Source organism: Gastrolobium bilobum, unplaced genomic scaffold (genome assembly GCF_033153095.1).
Source record: "Gastrolobium bilobum isolate Gb01-03AN ecotype WA unplaced genomic scaffold, APGP_CSIRO_Gbil_v1 utg66682, whole genome shotgun sequence".
In the NCBI taxonomy this organism is placed as follows: domain Eukaryota; kingdom Viridiplantae; phylum Streptophyta; class Magnoliopsida; order Fabales; family Fabaceae; genus Gastrolobium; species Gastrolobium bilobum.
The window spans coordinates 16,752-28,767 of NW_026897489.1; the positions used below are offsets into that span (position 1 = coordinate 16,752).

General features: G+C 39.1%; 2 pseudogenes; both read left to right on the forward strand.

Annotated features, from left to right (window-relative positions):
• The first annotated feature begins 4,564 nt into the window (after positions 1-4,564).
• On the forward strand, positions 4,565-5,672 carry LOC133307355 (uncharacterized; annotated as a pseudogene).
• Positions 5,673-5,674: 2 nt separating this feature from the next.
• Positions 5,675-10,299, forward strand: LOC133307353 (DEAD-box ATP-dependent RNA helicase 41-like; annotated as a pseudogene).
• Positions 10,300-12,016: the final 1,717 nt, after the last annotated feature.

Here is a 12,016-nt window from a genome sequence, read left to right on the forward strand (position 1 = left end):
AAGGAGGTGGAGAAGGCGTAGCAGTGTGAGGAGGAGGAGTGGGTTGCCGGTTCACGGGCCTAGGACCCCTCAACGTCCTCAACTCGGTCATCATTGCGGCCATAGCAGTCCGCGAATCTTCATTTGTTTTCATCAGATTTTCATTGGCTTGCCTGCTAGCAGCCAACTCCCTCTGAACAGCTGCAAGAGCTTCAGCTACGGGATCAGGCTGTACGCCCGTTGCCCCACGGCCACTTCTAGGCCTCACAAGAGCAGCCAAAACAGGTTCTGGCTGAGCATTGGTGTTTGATGGTCCGGGGTTGTTTCGGTTCCTCGTCATGTCACTACACATGTTACACAAAGAAGTGAGTTGATCAGGCCCACACTTAGTGATCACAAATGCAATAATCATACAGAGTACTAAAACAACTATAAAGCATCAAACACTAAGCATACTCAACAATAGCTAACAGTTATTCCCGACGAAACTGCTCTGATACCATAAAGTGTAACACCCCGTTCTAGAACCGGTTTGTTAACATCGCATTATGATATTAAGCGCAGTTACAATCACATGGGTTCAATTAAAATCCGGATAAATTTTTCATTTTAAAACGTACCGAACTTATAATACCCAATTTCGTGATCATAACCATATTACCTTGCGGAAACAGATAAATTAAGCTTAACATCATGTTCATTTTCCATTTTTAAACCATTAATTTATCTTACTTGTTCACAACTTCTACTATATTGTAGGTTTCTTCATTAGCTATGCGTGGCTTCAAACCGCGCTCAAATCGGAGCACTGTAGCCCAAGTTAGGACAAATTGAAGCAACACAAGAGAGTGTTGGTCACAGGCCCCGCGCGCTTCAGCGCGCTATCGGGCGCTCAAGCGCGCGCTATCGGGCGCTAAAGTGTCCATCTGGGCGCTTCAGCGCACGGAGGCAGTAAGCATCAGGCATTCTAGTGTGGATGGGCGCTTAAGCGCGCATCAGGGCGCTATCCTGGGCGCTTCAGCTCCCATTGGGACGTTTTAGCGCGCAGAGTCAGAAGCATCTCCTCCTTCAGTGGCTAAGGGCGCTCAAGCGCGCAACCCTGGGCGCTTAAGCCCCACCCTGGGCGCTAAAACACGAGGGGACACCCAACTTTCAGCAGCAAAGGGCGCTTAAGCGCACGCCAGGGCGCTCCAGCGCGCAATCCTGGGCGCTTCAGCCCCCACTTGGGCGCTCCAGCGCGAGGAGGCAGAATGCATTGGCACTCGCAGGGGCAGCAGGGCGCTTGGGCGCGCTCCTGGGCGCTTAAGCGCGCTGCCAGGGAATTCCAATTCTCACATTTTTCAAGTCCAAGTCTAGGGGAAGGTGCATCCCCCCTTTACAAACCCCAATTATCCATGCCCCAAACTAAATCCTAGCACTCATCCAACCTCTCCTCATGAGATTTAGCTAGAATTTGCGCAGCATGACCTTTGTTTTCTCATCGTTTACCAGTTTAAACAAAGGGTAACTAATTGATTTTCAGCCCAACCAATTCAACAACTCAATACCTAACAAGCATGCATATATTGAATTTCAAGTAGGCATAATTTACATTACATATCCTTTACAAATCATAGAACTTAGCTTACAAAACACTATGATCATTCCCTTGGCTCCCATCAACAAAAGGTGTAACCAAAGGCATGAGCATAGGCTAAGTTCATCCAATGAATCAAGATATACAAATGACCATGGGCTTTCAAAATAAAATCCTATACATGTCAACTACAAAAGGCATGCATAAACTCAAAAGAAATGCCACATTTCATGCATAATCCAGATATGGCCACTTGCCACCAGAGGCTCCTGCAGCATCCTTACCTGAAAGGGGGTCCCCACAACACGGGGTGAGATATACGAATATATCCAGTAAACCAGGGGTCCTTGGAGCATCTCTCCACCCCACAGTTCCATATCAGTGTAATAGCAATAACAATAATAATGCAGTAAATACATATCTATGCAAAGTGCTATACATCTCCAGGAGAACTCCCTCGAGCTCTCAAGCTGTCCTAAGGAAACTCAGATGCAAATAGTCCTACTGGCCAGCTAACTACCAAGTATGATTTACGCATCGTCATGCAACATACCACATAGGGAAACACCATCCTATGTCACACCAAATGCATACACATACGTATAACAAAGCATTACACTATTTCATTGCATTTATATACACTATAATCACCACTACCCTTTCAGGGCTTGGTGGAACAATCAAGAGAATTACACCCAAGGTCCGAAGGCTTACCTCAATGCTTCAGTCGACCTTTGTTCTTCACCAATGTCAACAATACTCTACTCCAAAACCAACACCTACACATGGTGTAATGCAATCAACACATTGCATCCAAGAGTATTTCACAATCAACCATCAACTACTCAATTCAAGACACAACACAAGTATGAGCTTACCAATTACAATGAGCTATTCAAGCTCCATAGCTTGCTCCAATGGTTGATCACTCACGGTTGGTCCAAATGTCTCAATCCTAGACATCATTAGGACACAATCATCAATCAACCAAGTCACACCATTCATCAACAATGCAAGAAATCCAATATCAAGCATCATATTCTTGCCATTTTACAAGTATACTCATTTAGCTATCTAAGCTCATTTTCACCGATTAAATGATATTCCTAGCATTTTCCATAACATGCTCTAAGCTCCATTCTTCCTAGAACATAGCTAATTTAACTACATTTCATCAAAATCCCAATTTACTATTCATAAACCCTAACTCATGCAAATTTCAAGGAATCATGAGGGTCAAGGGTTAGAATCTTACCACCAATGGTCACACAACCAAGCAAGGAGTGTTCCTCAAGCTCCCATGGAGGTTGAACTTCCCAAAACCCCAAAATCACTCAAATGGTCGAATTTTTGAGGGTCAAAATCTCTCTCCACAAAGCTCCCCACTAAGAACTAAGCAAGGATTATGAAAGAGGAGGAGATTTGGAGTGGTTTAGGCTTTGGAATCACTCAAAATGGTTGAGATTTGCTCTCTCTCTCTCTCTCTCTTCCTCCCTTTCCCTCCTTCTCCTTCTTCTTCCTCTCTTCTTTTCTCTGATTCTGGCGACGGGAAAAATGGGGTGGGAAATGGGTTTCTTTTGTGTTTTTAAGTCACTTACTTGGTTAAGTGACTTATGTGGGTATTGGTTCGTCTATCTATTCAACTCCAATAATTACCAAACTTTACCCAAAAGTCTGGAATATTATTCTAGGAATATTACTATTTTTATTTTTATATTTTGGGTACTTTTGCCAGTACCCATTTATACCCTTGAATTTTCACTGAGTACACTTTTTAACTCCAAAGTGACTCAGATTCATTTAATTAAGCCTTATACTTAATTTCACTCACTAAAACATGTTTAATTAATTAATTACACTAGATTTACTAATTAATTAAGTTGGGCTATTATAATTTATATATATATATAGAAGGATTTTGTGGCTCTTGCAGTTACAGAAAACTTTGTCAGCATTCAACATTACTTGTGGGGATTTAGGAGTGAATAAAGTGTGCGACTCTGACTTGGTGTGAAGAAAAGAGCTTAGGTGTCATTTATGTCCACTAGGTGCATTATGGGTGTGGGTATGATATATATATATATTGTTGGATAGGAATGGATGTAATATTATAACATTAATATTTTCTTTGTACCACTTTTCTTAAATAAATTTGTTTATACTTGTCCATGAGATTAACTCAAAGTATATGGATTTATTCACAGCATGTACATAATCATATCATATTAAATTTAAATCTTTTATGACCTTTGTTTTATTAGAGGGTTAATATCTTTTAACAGACTTATCTCTGTTATGTATTTTTTGACTTAGACTAGTTGTGATTTTAAAGGTATTCAGAGTTATTTTATATTTATACATTTTCTAAATAAAACTTTGTTATTGGTAGAATCTTAGGTTTGGTGTTATGACATACAATCTTGTGCTTTACAGGTATCCTAGGTAGGATCCATGAGTTTGATAACCGAGAGTGGTACCTTTATTGACCGGCTCTGTCAGTAGGTAATCAATGAACATTTTAAAAGAAAACTCTGGTCTCAGAACCGTGTACATTGATGTCAGAATGCTATTTTCTATTCAATTGATAAAGAATGCATGGGATTTCAATTATACTATTTTTTTGTTAGGTGAAAATATTTTCTTTGAGGTTGCTTCTGTAATATTAATGATATTAATAGAGACGATTATTAGTATGAGCCCTTAATTTCCTTTTCTTTTAAGTTCAAGATTTCATTGACGGAACCTAAAAGTATTGTTCCTTTATGATGTAACCTTTTCTGGGTGTACTGCATGTGAATTTTGACACGTAGGCACTCACAAGTATTGGATTCTTATTACTTCAGAATTCATACCATTTCTTCCCCATTGCTTCTGTAAAACTTTTAGTAACTTAGTGGTTCATAGTTCATACTATGTTTAATTAAATGGGGATAATAAAATCAACTTAAATGTTATGATATGTGCATTATTATATTGAACTGTTTGTTTCAATTTTTTTGTCGTGTAGAAATGGAGCACTGTGATCTGCAAGTACACAGAAGGGATATGAAAAATAAAGGAAGAAATGTTGTGTGGTCAATTGCAATGGATAAATGCCTAATTGAAGCTCTGGTTGTTCAAGCAAAAAATGGAAACAGAATTGACAAATGTTTCAGTGAAAATGCATATGCTGCTGTCTGTGTAGCTGTAAACACTCGTTTCAACTTAAATTTGAATAATCAGAAAATTATCAACCGTCTGAAGACACTTAAGAAGAGGTATAAAGTAATAAAAGATGTGCTAAGTCAAGATGGTTTCTGGTGGAATCCAAATACAAAGATGCTCGAGTGTGATCATGATGAGCTTTGGAAGAGATATGTTTCGGTGAGTCTATCTTTAATCTTTTCCAGTTTATGAATGTTATGCATTAATTCAAAATACCTATTCTAGTGTTCTCTAATTCGTTGGATAGACACACCCTGATGCAAAAGGATTTAGCGGAAAGCAGATAGATATGTATGATCAGCTTAAAGTTGTTTGTGGGAATGATCAAGCTCCTGGTCGTTGGGCTAAGATGAAGGGTGATAAAAATCAAGTGGACATGAAGAACTGTGAAGATGAATCAGCCTCATTTGCATCTCCCAGTTCAGAAAACATGAGTGAGACAGATGGAACTGAGTCTTACAGTGTGCCTCCATAGTATGGTCAGATACCGGAGCCTCCTGCGGTTCAACCTCTGAGACAACTTCCCAAACGTCCTTGCAGTTCAGATGCTCTTCAGGATGCATTGATGACGGTGGCATCAAGCATACAACGATTGGCTGATTCAATGGAGCACAACAAATGCACAATTGATGCTGCAGAGCTATTTCAGGCTGTGATGGAGATAGATGGGTTGGAAGAGGGAAAACAGATGTATGCATTTGAATATTTAAATGCTGATCCTGTCAAAGCCAGAGCTTTCCTGACTTACAATTCTAGGATGAGAAAGATATACTTGTTTAAACAGTTCTGGTTACCTTCCCTTGTTAGACAAATTCAAGATTGCAAAGTGTTTTATGACCGTAGAGATCTTTTGAATTGTTGCAGGTTCAGTGGCTGTGGAAATCTTTATTTTCGAAACCCTAGAGAAGATTAACTGAACCCCACTTCTTCTTCCACCCGAGGAACAACATGACTGGTTTTGACACAAATCACGATGACCCATCAAAGGTTTCACCTCTCGCAACCGATGGTGATATACCTCATGGTAATGCCTCCGATTTTCTTCACCTGAATTTTTCTCTATGTCTTTTAATTCATGTACCCTTTTGCTCACCTTGCCATCAACGATATTCAAATCTCTTGTTGAGTATCCAATTTAAAATGGTCCCTTTCTGGGTGTTGTTAAATGAACTTACTGTAATTGATTTTTCTTATCCTATTTGACACAATTCAAGTGAAAGAGTGTTGTCCATGCTCGTATGTTTTCTTTTTCCCACTGATTATATCCAATCCAATGGGCACTATTACATTTTCGAAAATTTGGTTTATGACATAACAAAATCGTTTAGTTTAATCGGTGTAATCGACCCACCTAGTGGGGTGAACCCATTTGTTGTTGTATTCCTCATTCACTACTTGTTCAGTAGGGTGAATAATCTTCGTGATATTCAAAGACCTTTTCCATTTTTTTTTTTTTTTTTTTAACTTGTGGTACCTTGTATAGAATGTTGTTACCTCTTCAAGCAGTTTGTTTTATTGGAATTCTAATCATACCAACCCAGTTGAGTTGATTTTGTGTTTGTAATTTTAGATGCTGGAAATGATGTGAAGTTGAGTTCTAGGGACCAAAGAGAGGCTTTGGCATGTGAACCTAAGTGTATTATATGTGGCCGCTACGGTGAGTATATATGTGATGAAACTGATGATGATGTTTGCAGTTTGGAATGCAAACAATCACTGCTATGCAGAATTGCCAAATCTACCTCACCTGTTGGAGGCCTTCCACCACCCAGAAAGCTACCTGCAGCGGATGAGTGCTTTTATGTTAGGGATACTGGTTGCGTATCAGGAACTCCGTCATTAGCTAGTGATCAGGCTGAATCGCTTAGAAAGAAACTCGACATTCATGTGAAAGGTGATGTGGTGGCACCTGTATTGTCATTCAGTTCCTGTAACCTCCCTGACAAGCTCCTCCACAATATAGAAGCAGCTGGATATGACTTGCTGTTGGTAGTAAATTTCAAAAGAAAGAGTTATCGTTCTCAGGGAACAGTTTGTTTAGTTTTCCTTTTTTAATTCCTATTTCTAATTTCTTGAAATTAAGTGATCAATCTTTTAAAACTAAGAAAAGACTAAATCAAACAAGGTATTTATCAGATTTGTATTAAACAAAATTAACAGAGGAATATCTAATCACAAATGTATCAATTATAAGGTTCTGGAATTCTTTGAATCATGGATGAAGGAAAAATTTCGCATTCCTGCGTTTTATAACTGCTACGGCACTTTAGTATCAGAATTCGAATTACTATGGCTATTTTATCTGAAACTTCCCAGTTCCAGATTTTAATCTTTAGAAGGATCTTTTCCCAAAGTCTTCTAAATCTTTAAAAATTGTATCAAAGACCTCCTTGGGTTATCCCTAACCTCAAGGGTTCAATTAACAAGGGACATAACCTGATTTCCCAATCACAGTTATGCAAAAATTATTCAAGACCCATTCCCATGGTGTTCTTGAACTTAAAATCAAAATCTTGTTAATCAAATGAATCTAAAGCAAACCATCACAGTATTCAGAAAATTAAAAGATCACCCAATCATCGTGAATCCCAGAAAAAGAAACTTAGAAATTCATATTAACAAATGAAAAGCTTAGAAAAGGAAAATGAAGAACCAAAGCTTGCATGTAGCTGAGTCTTGGATCCCTCCAAGAAAGAAGTTTCACGCTTGCTCTTGATTTGAGAATTTGAAGAACAAAGACTCGAACTTAACAAAAAGTAAAGAACAGAAAAGAAATTATGGAATTGAAAACTAAAACTTTACAGGAGAGTGCTTAGTCTATATCTCTGTATCTAAGACTCCTATTTAAAACTAAAAAAATAACCATTGATCCAAAGTTTCATTGTTGTTCATCCATGCCTGTCCTCATCCAACGGTCCATCTCTCTTTTTTTCTTCACTTCCAAAAAGTAACTCAAATGGCTCTCTAACTGCAGTAAAAATAGTAAAAGAGGATAGTAAATCATCGAATTATCTCTTTCTCTCTCTTTTACCTTATTGGGCTAATTGGTACTCATTTGGCCCATTACTTTGCACTTATAACTAGTCTTTAGCTCAAATATTGTAAAAACAAAGCCATTAAAATAATCATAATTTATAGCTAACACTTGCCTACACCTGTCCAGATGCAAGCAATCCCTGCTGCTTTGACGGGCAAAAGCTTGCTTGTTTTGGCTGAAACAGGATCTGGAAAGTCTGCATCATTTCTTATTCCGATAGTTTCTCGTTGTGTGAGTCATCGTCTGGCATTTGTTTCAGATAAGAAGAACCCTTTAGCTATAGTGTTAACACCTACCAGAGAGCTCTCTATACAGGTTGAAGAGCATGCTAAATTGCTTGGAAAGGGATTGCCTTTTAAAACTGCACTTGTGGTTGGCGGTGAGGCCATGGCTGGGCAACTCTACCGTATTCAACAAGGAGTGGAATTGATTGTGGGAACCCCAGGAAGGCTTGCTGCGTAAAGAACCTTGAGGTCACCACCCCAAAAGCTAGCTCAAAGGGTGGGAGTGCCCAAGACCTTATAAACTCCACATTAGTTGCACATACAACCAATGTGGGTCATCGTCTGGCATTTGTTTCAGATAAGAAGAACCCTTTAGCTATAGTGTTAACACCTACCAGAGAGCTCTCTATACAGGTTGAAGAGCATGCTAAATTGCTTGGAAAGGGATTGCCTTTTAAAACTGCACTTGTGGTTGGCGGTGAGGCCATGGCTGGGCAACTCTACCGTATTCAACAAGGAGTGGAATTGATTGTGGGAACCCCAGGAAGGCTTGCTGCGTAAAGAACCTTGAGGTCACTACCCCAAAAGCTAGCTCAAAGGGTGGGAGTGCCCAAGACCTTATAAACTCCACATTAGTTGCACATACAACCAATGTGGGTCATCGTCTGGCATTTGTTTCAGATAAGAAGAACCCTTTAGCTATAGTGTTAACACCTACCAGAGAGCTCTCTATACAGGTTGAAGAGCATGCTAAATTGCTTGGAAAGGGATTGCCTTTTAAAACTGCACTTGTGGTTGGCGGTGAGGCCATGGCTGGGCAACTCTACCGTATTCAACAAGGAGTGGAATTGATTGTGGGAACCCCAGGAAGGCTTGCTGCGTAAAGAACCTTGAGGTCACTACCCCAAAAGCTAGCTCAAAGGGTGGGAGTGCCCAAGACCTTATAAACTCCACATTAGTTGCACATGCAACCAATGTGGGACTATATATCTCAACACGCCCCCTCACACGAGAGCCCATTGAGCTTGAAGAGTGGACAATGCAACAGGCCCAACATACCTGTGCTAAGAAACGCCACGAGAGAAAGTGGGGGACGGCGAGGCTCTGATACCATGTAAAAAACCTTGAAGTCACCACCCCAAAAGCTAGCTCAAAGGGTGGGAGTGCCCAAGACCTTATAAACTCCACATTAGTTGCACATACAACCAATGTGGGACTATATATCTCAAGATGTTGATCTTTTAATTAAGCATGAGATTGACTTAGATGATGTGATGACTTTTGTTCTGGATGAGGTGGACTGCATGCTACAAAGGGGTTTTCGAGATCAGGTCTTGCAGATATATAGGGCTCTGTCACAACCTCAGGTCTTGATGTTTTCTGCAACAATGTCTAATGATTTAGAGAAGATGGCAAACTCTCTGGCGAAAGCTACAGTTGTTATCTCTGTTGGGGAACCTAATAGACCAAATAAGGCTGTGAAGCAGCTAGCAATATGGGTTGAGTCAAAGCAAAAGAAGCAGAAGCTGTTTGACATTTTGGGGAGTGAGAAGCATTTTAAGCCACCTGTGTTAATATATGTCGGCTCCAGACTTGGGGCAGATCTCCTGGCTAATGCAATCACTGTTGCCACAGGAATTAAAGCAGTTTCAATTCATGGGGAGAAGTCTATGAAGGAAAGGAGGGAAATAATGCAGTCCTTTTTGGTGGGTGAGGTCCCAGTGGTTGTGGCTACTGGAGTTTTGGGTAGGGGGGTTGATCTATTGGGGGTAAGACAGGTAATTGTATTTGACATGCCCAATTCCATTAACGAGTATGTACATCAGATTGGAAGAGCATCTAGAATGGGAGAGGAAGGTCAAGCCATGGTTTTTATAAATGAGGAGAATAAGAATGTATTTGCAGAATTAGTTGATGTTCTAAAATCTGGTGGAGCAGCTGTGCCTCGGGAGCTTGTTAATTCACGTTATACCGCGGGATTTTTCTCTGGTGTTAAGGGTTCAAAGAAGAGAAAGCATAGATGAAGTTTCTTGTTACTTGCTTGATTCAAGCCTTAATTTTGATGTTGTCAACTTAGAAAGTGGCACTAGGAAAGACATGCATATGTTACACTTTCAAAAGAAAGATTTCTTCATATTAAAGTGTAGCATATCAAGTCAGGAGATTTTATGACATAACCACCTTATACCTTGGTATGCTGATAGAACCCAACCAAGAAAGAAAGAGATCTAGAAATTAAGAAGAAAAAATTGTATTAATATGGCTGATTTCGGTGCTTACAGTGGTGATGCAGCTGCTTACAAGGAAGAAAAATAAGAAACAAAGACATAACTGTGTGCAAAAAAATAAAATGACAATCCAGTAGTGTTTGAGAGGCTACTGACTCTCCCAAGTCCCAGTTTTTCATTACATTCTCGATACTCCCTGTCTCCCCTTCCTCTCCCTTTTATCGTCTGTCCCGTAACAACCTCCCACTCACCCGTAACTGCCTTCACCCCCACAATATTCCCACTCATTTGATGATTCTATTTAGGGAATTTTCGATCAATGAGTGCATACTCAAAAGAGAAGAGGGGAAAAAAGAAGAGGGGGGGGGGGGGGTTCTTTTATAGTGTCCAAGTTAATAGTTACTGATTAACGATGAATGCAGCATGGAGAGTAAAAAATGTCTGTAAATTATTGGTTTAGTTAATAAAATAATGGTTTTTAAATCATGCAAGGGAAGTGGTACAAATCCTCTGTACTAGCTGGTGGATCAATATAAAATCTATTAATTCTATCAAATATTGCAAATAGATAGTTTGAGATGCTTATTTGCATAATGTTACTCTTTGCCAGCTCAAAGATCACTGTTCCTTATGTGAATGCTATGTACCAATGAATTACAAACAATATCACGAGAAAATGGTAAGTACATGTATTTTTCGATAAACCATTACTTAAACCATTATATTTGAAATAATCCATTAAATTTGTGGATTCTTTAAGTAGCTTTTTTATCAAATGCACTGTCTTCACCTTCTTTCTATTGCATGACAGATCTGGAGAATGGGGGGACCACATTACCTAACAGGCAGCATTGATAAGGTTCGTAATGCTGTGTTTAAACATTTTGTTGCTTTTGAAGTATGTCACCAATTGATAATTATTTGTATTCCTTTCATTCTGTTTTCTTGAATATTTAGATTTTTCTGTTCAAACTAAGTTGAAAATGTTCTATTTAATTCTTTTTACTCAAGGAACATTCTTACTAATAGAAAAAGATTATTTCAGTAAGTGAAGTTTGTGATAGTTGTTTGAGGTTGTATTCTATCCTGGAAGAACATATTTCTCAAGCTCTTACTAATATTCTGAAGCCGGTGCATATGCCTATATTGTTGGATTTAGAAATTGCCCTATGGGAATTTCATCTGACATTTAGTATATAAGTAATAGAGGTTGACATGGAAAACTTAATTGCAACTTTATTTTTTCTGTGCTATTTAAATAATATTTCTGTACCGTGTATCACTAGTTTGATACCTCTTGACTTTGGTCATTTGTCCAATTGGGTTAGAGTGTGATGGATCCCAAATAGAATTGATGGTATTAATCAAAAATACAATTAAATTGTAGAAAAGTAATAACAAACATAGAAAGAACAAGAGGAAAAACTCCACTCCAAGACAACAACCTAGCCTCGAGAGCTTCCCTATTTCCTCTCCTAATTCCCATCCTAGTTCCCCAATTACAAATAACAATCAACATAAAGAAACCCCACCCTAAACATCTATATATAACTAATTCCTAACTAATGGGCATGGATATTTTATTAAAGGCCCATCAATACTTCCCCATCAATACTTTCCCTTCAAAATTCACCTTGTCTTCAAGGTGAAGGAAGAGACTAGGATTCCACCTGGATCCCATTGCTTAAAGCATATAGACCTAGGTACACTTGACCCCACTGCTCCCTTGCAAATTGTTGCAGCTCCATTTTCCTTTAGTGCTCTGCTT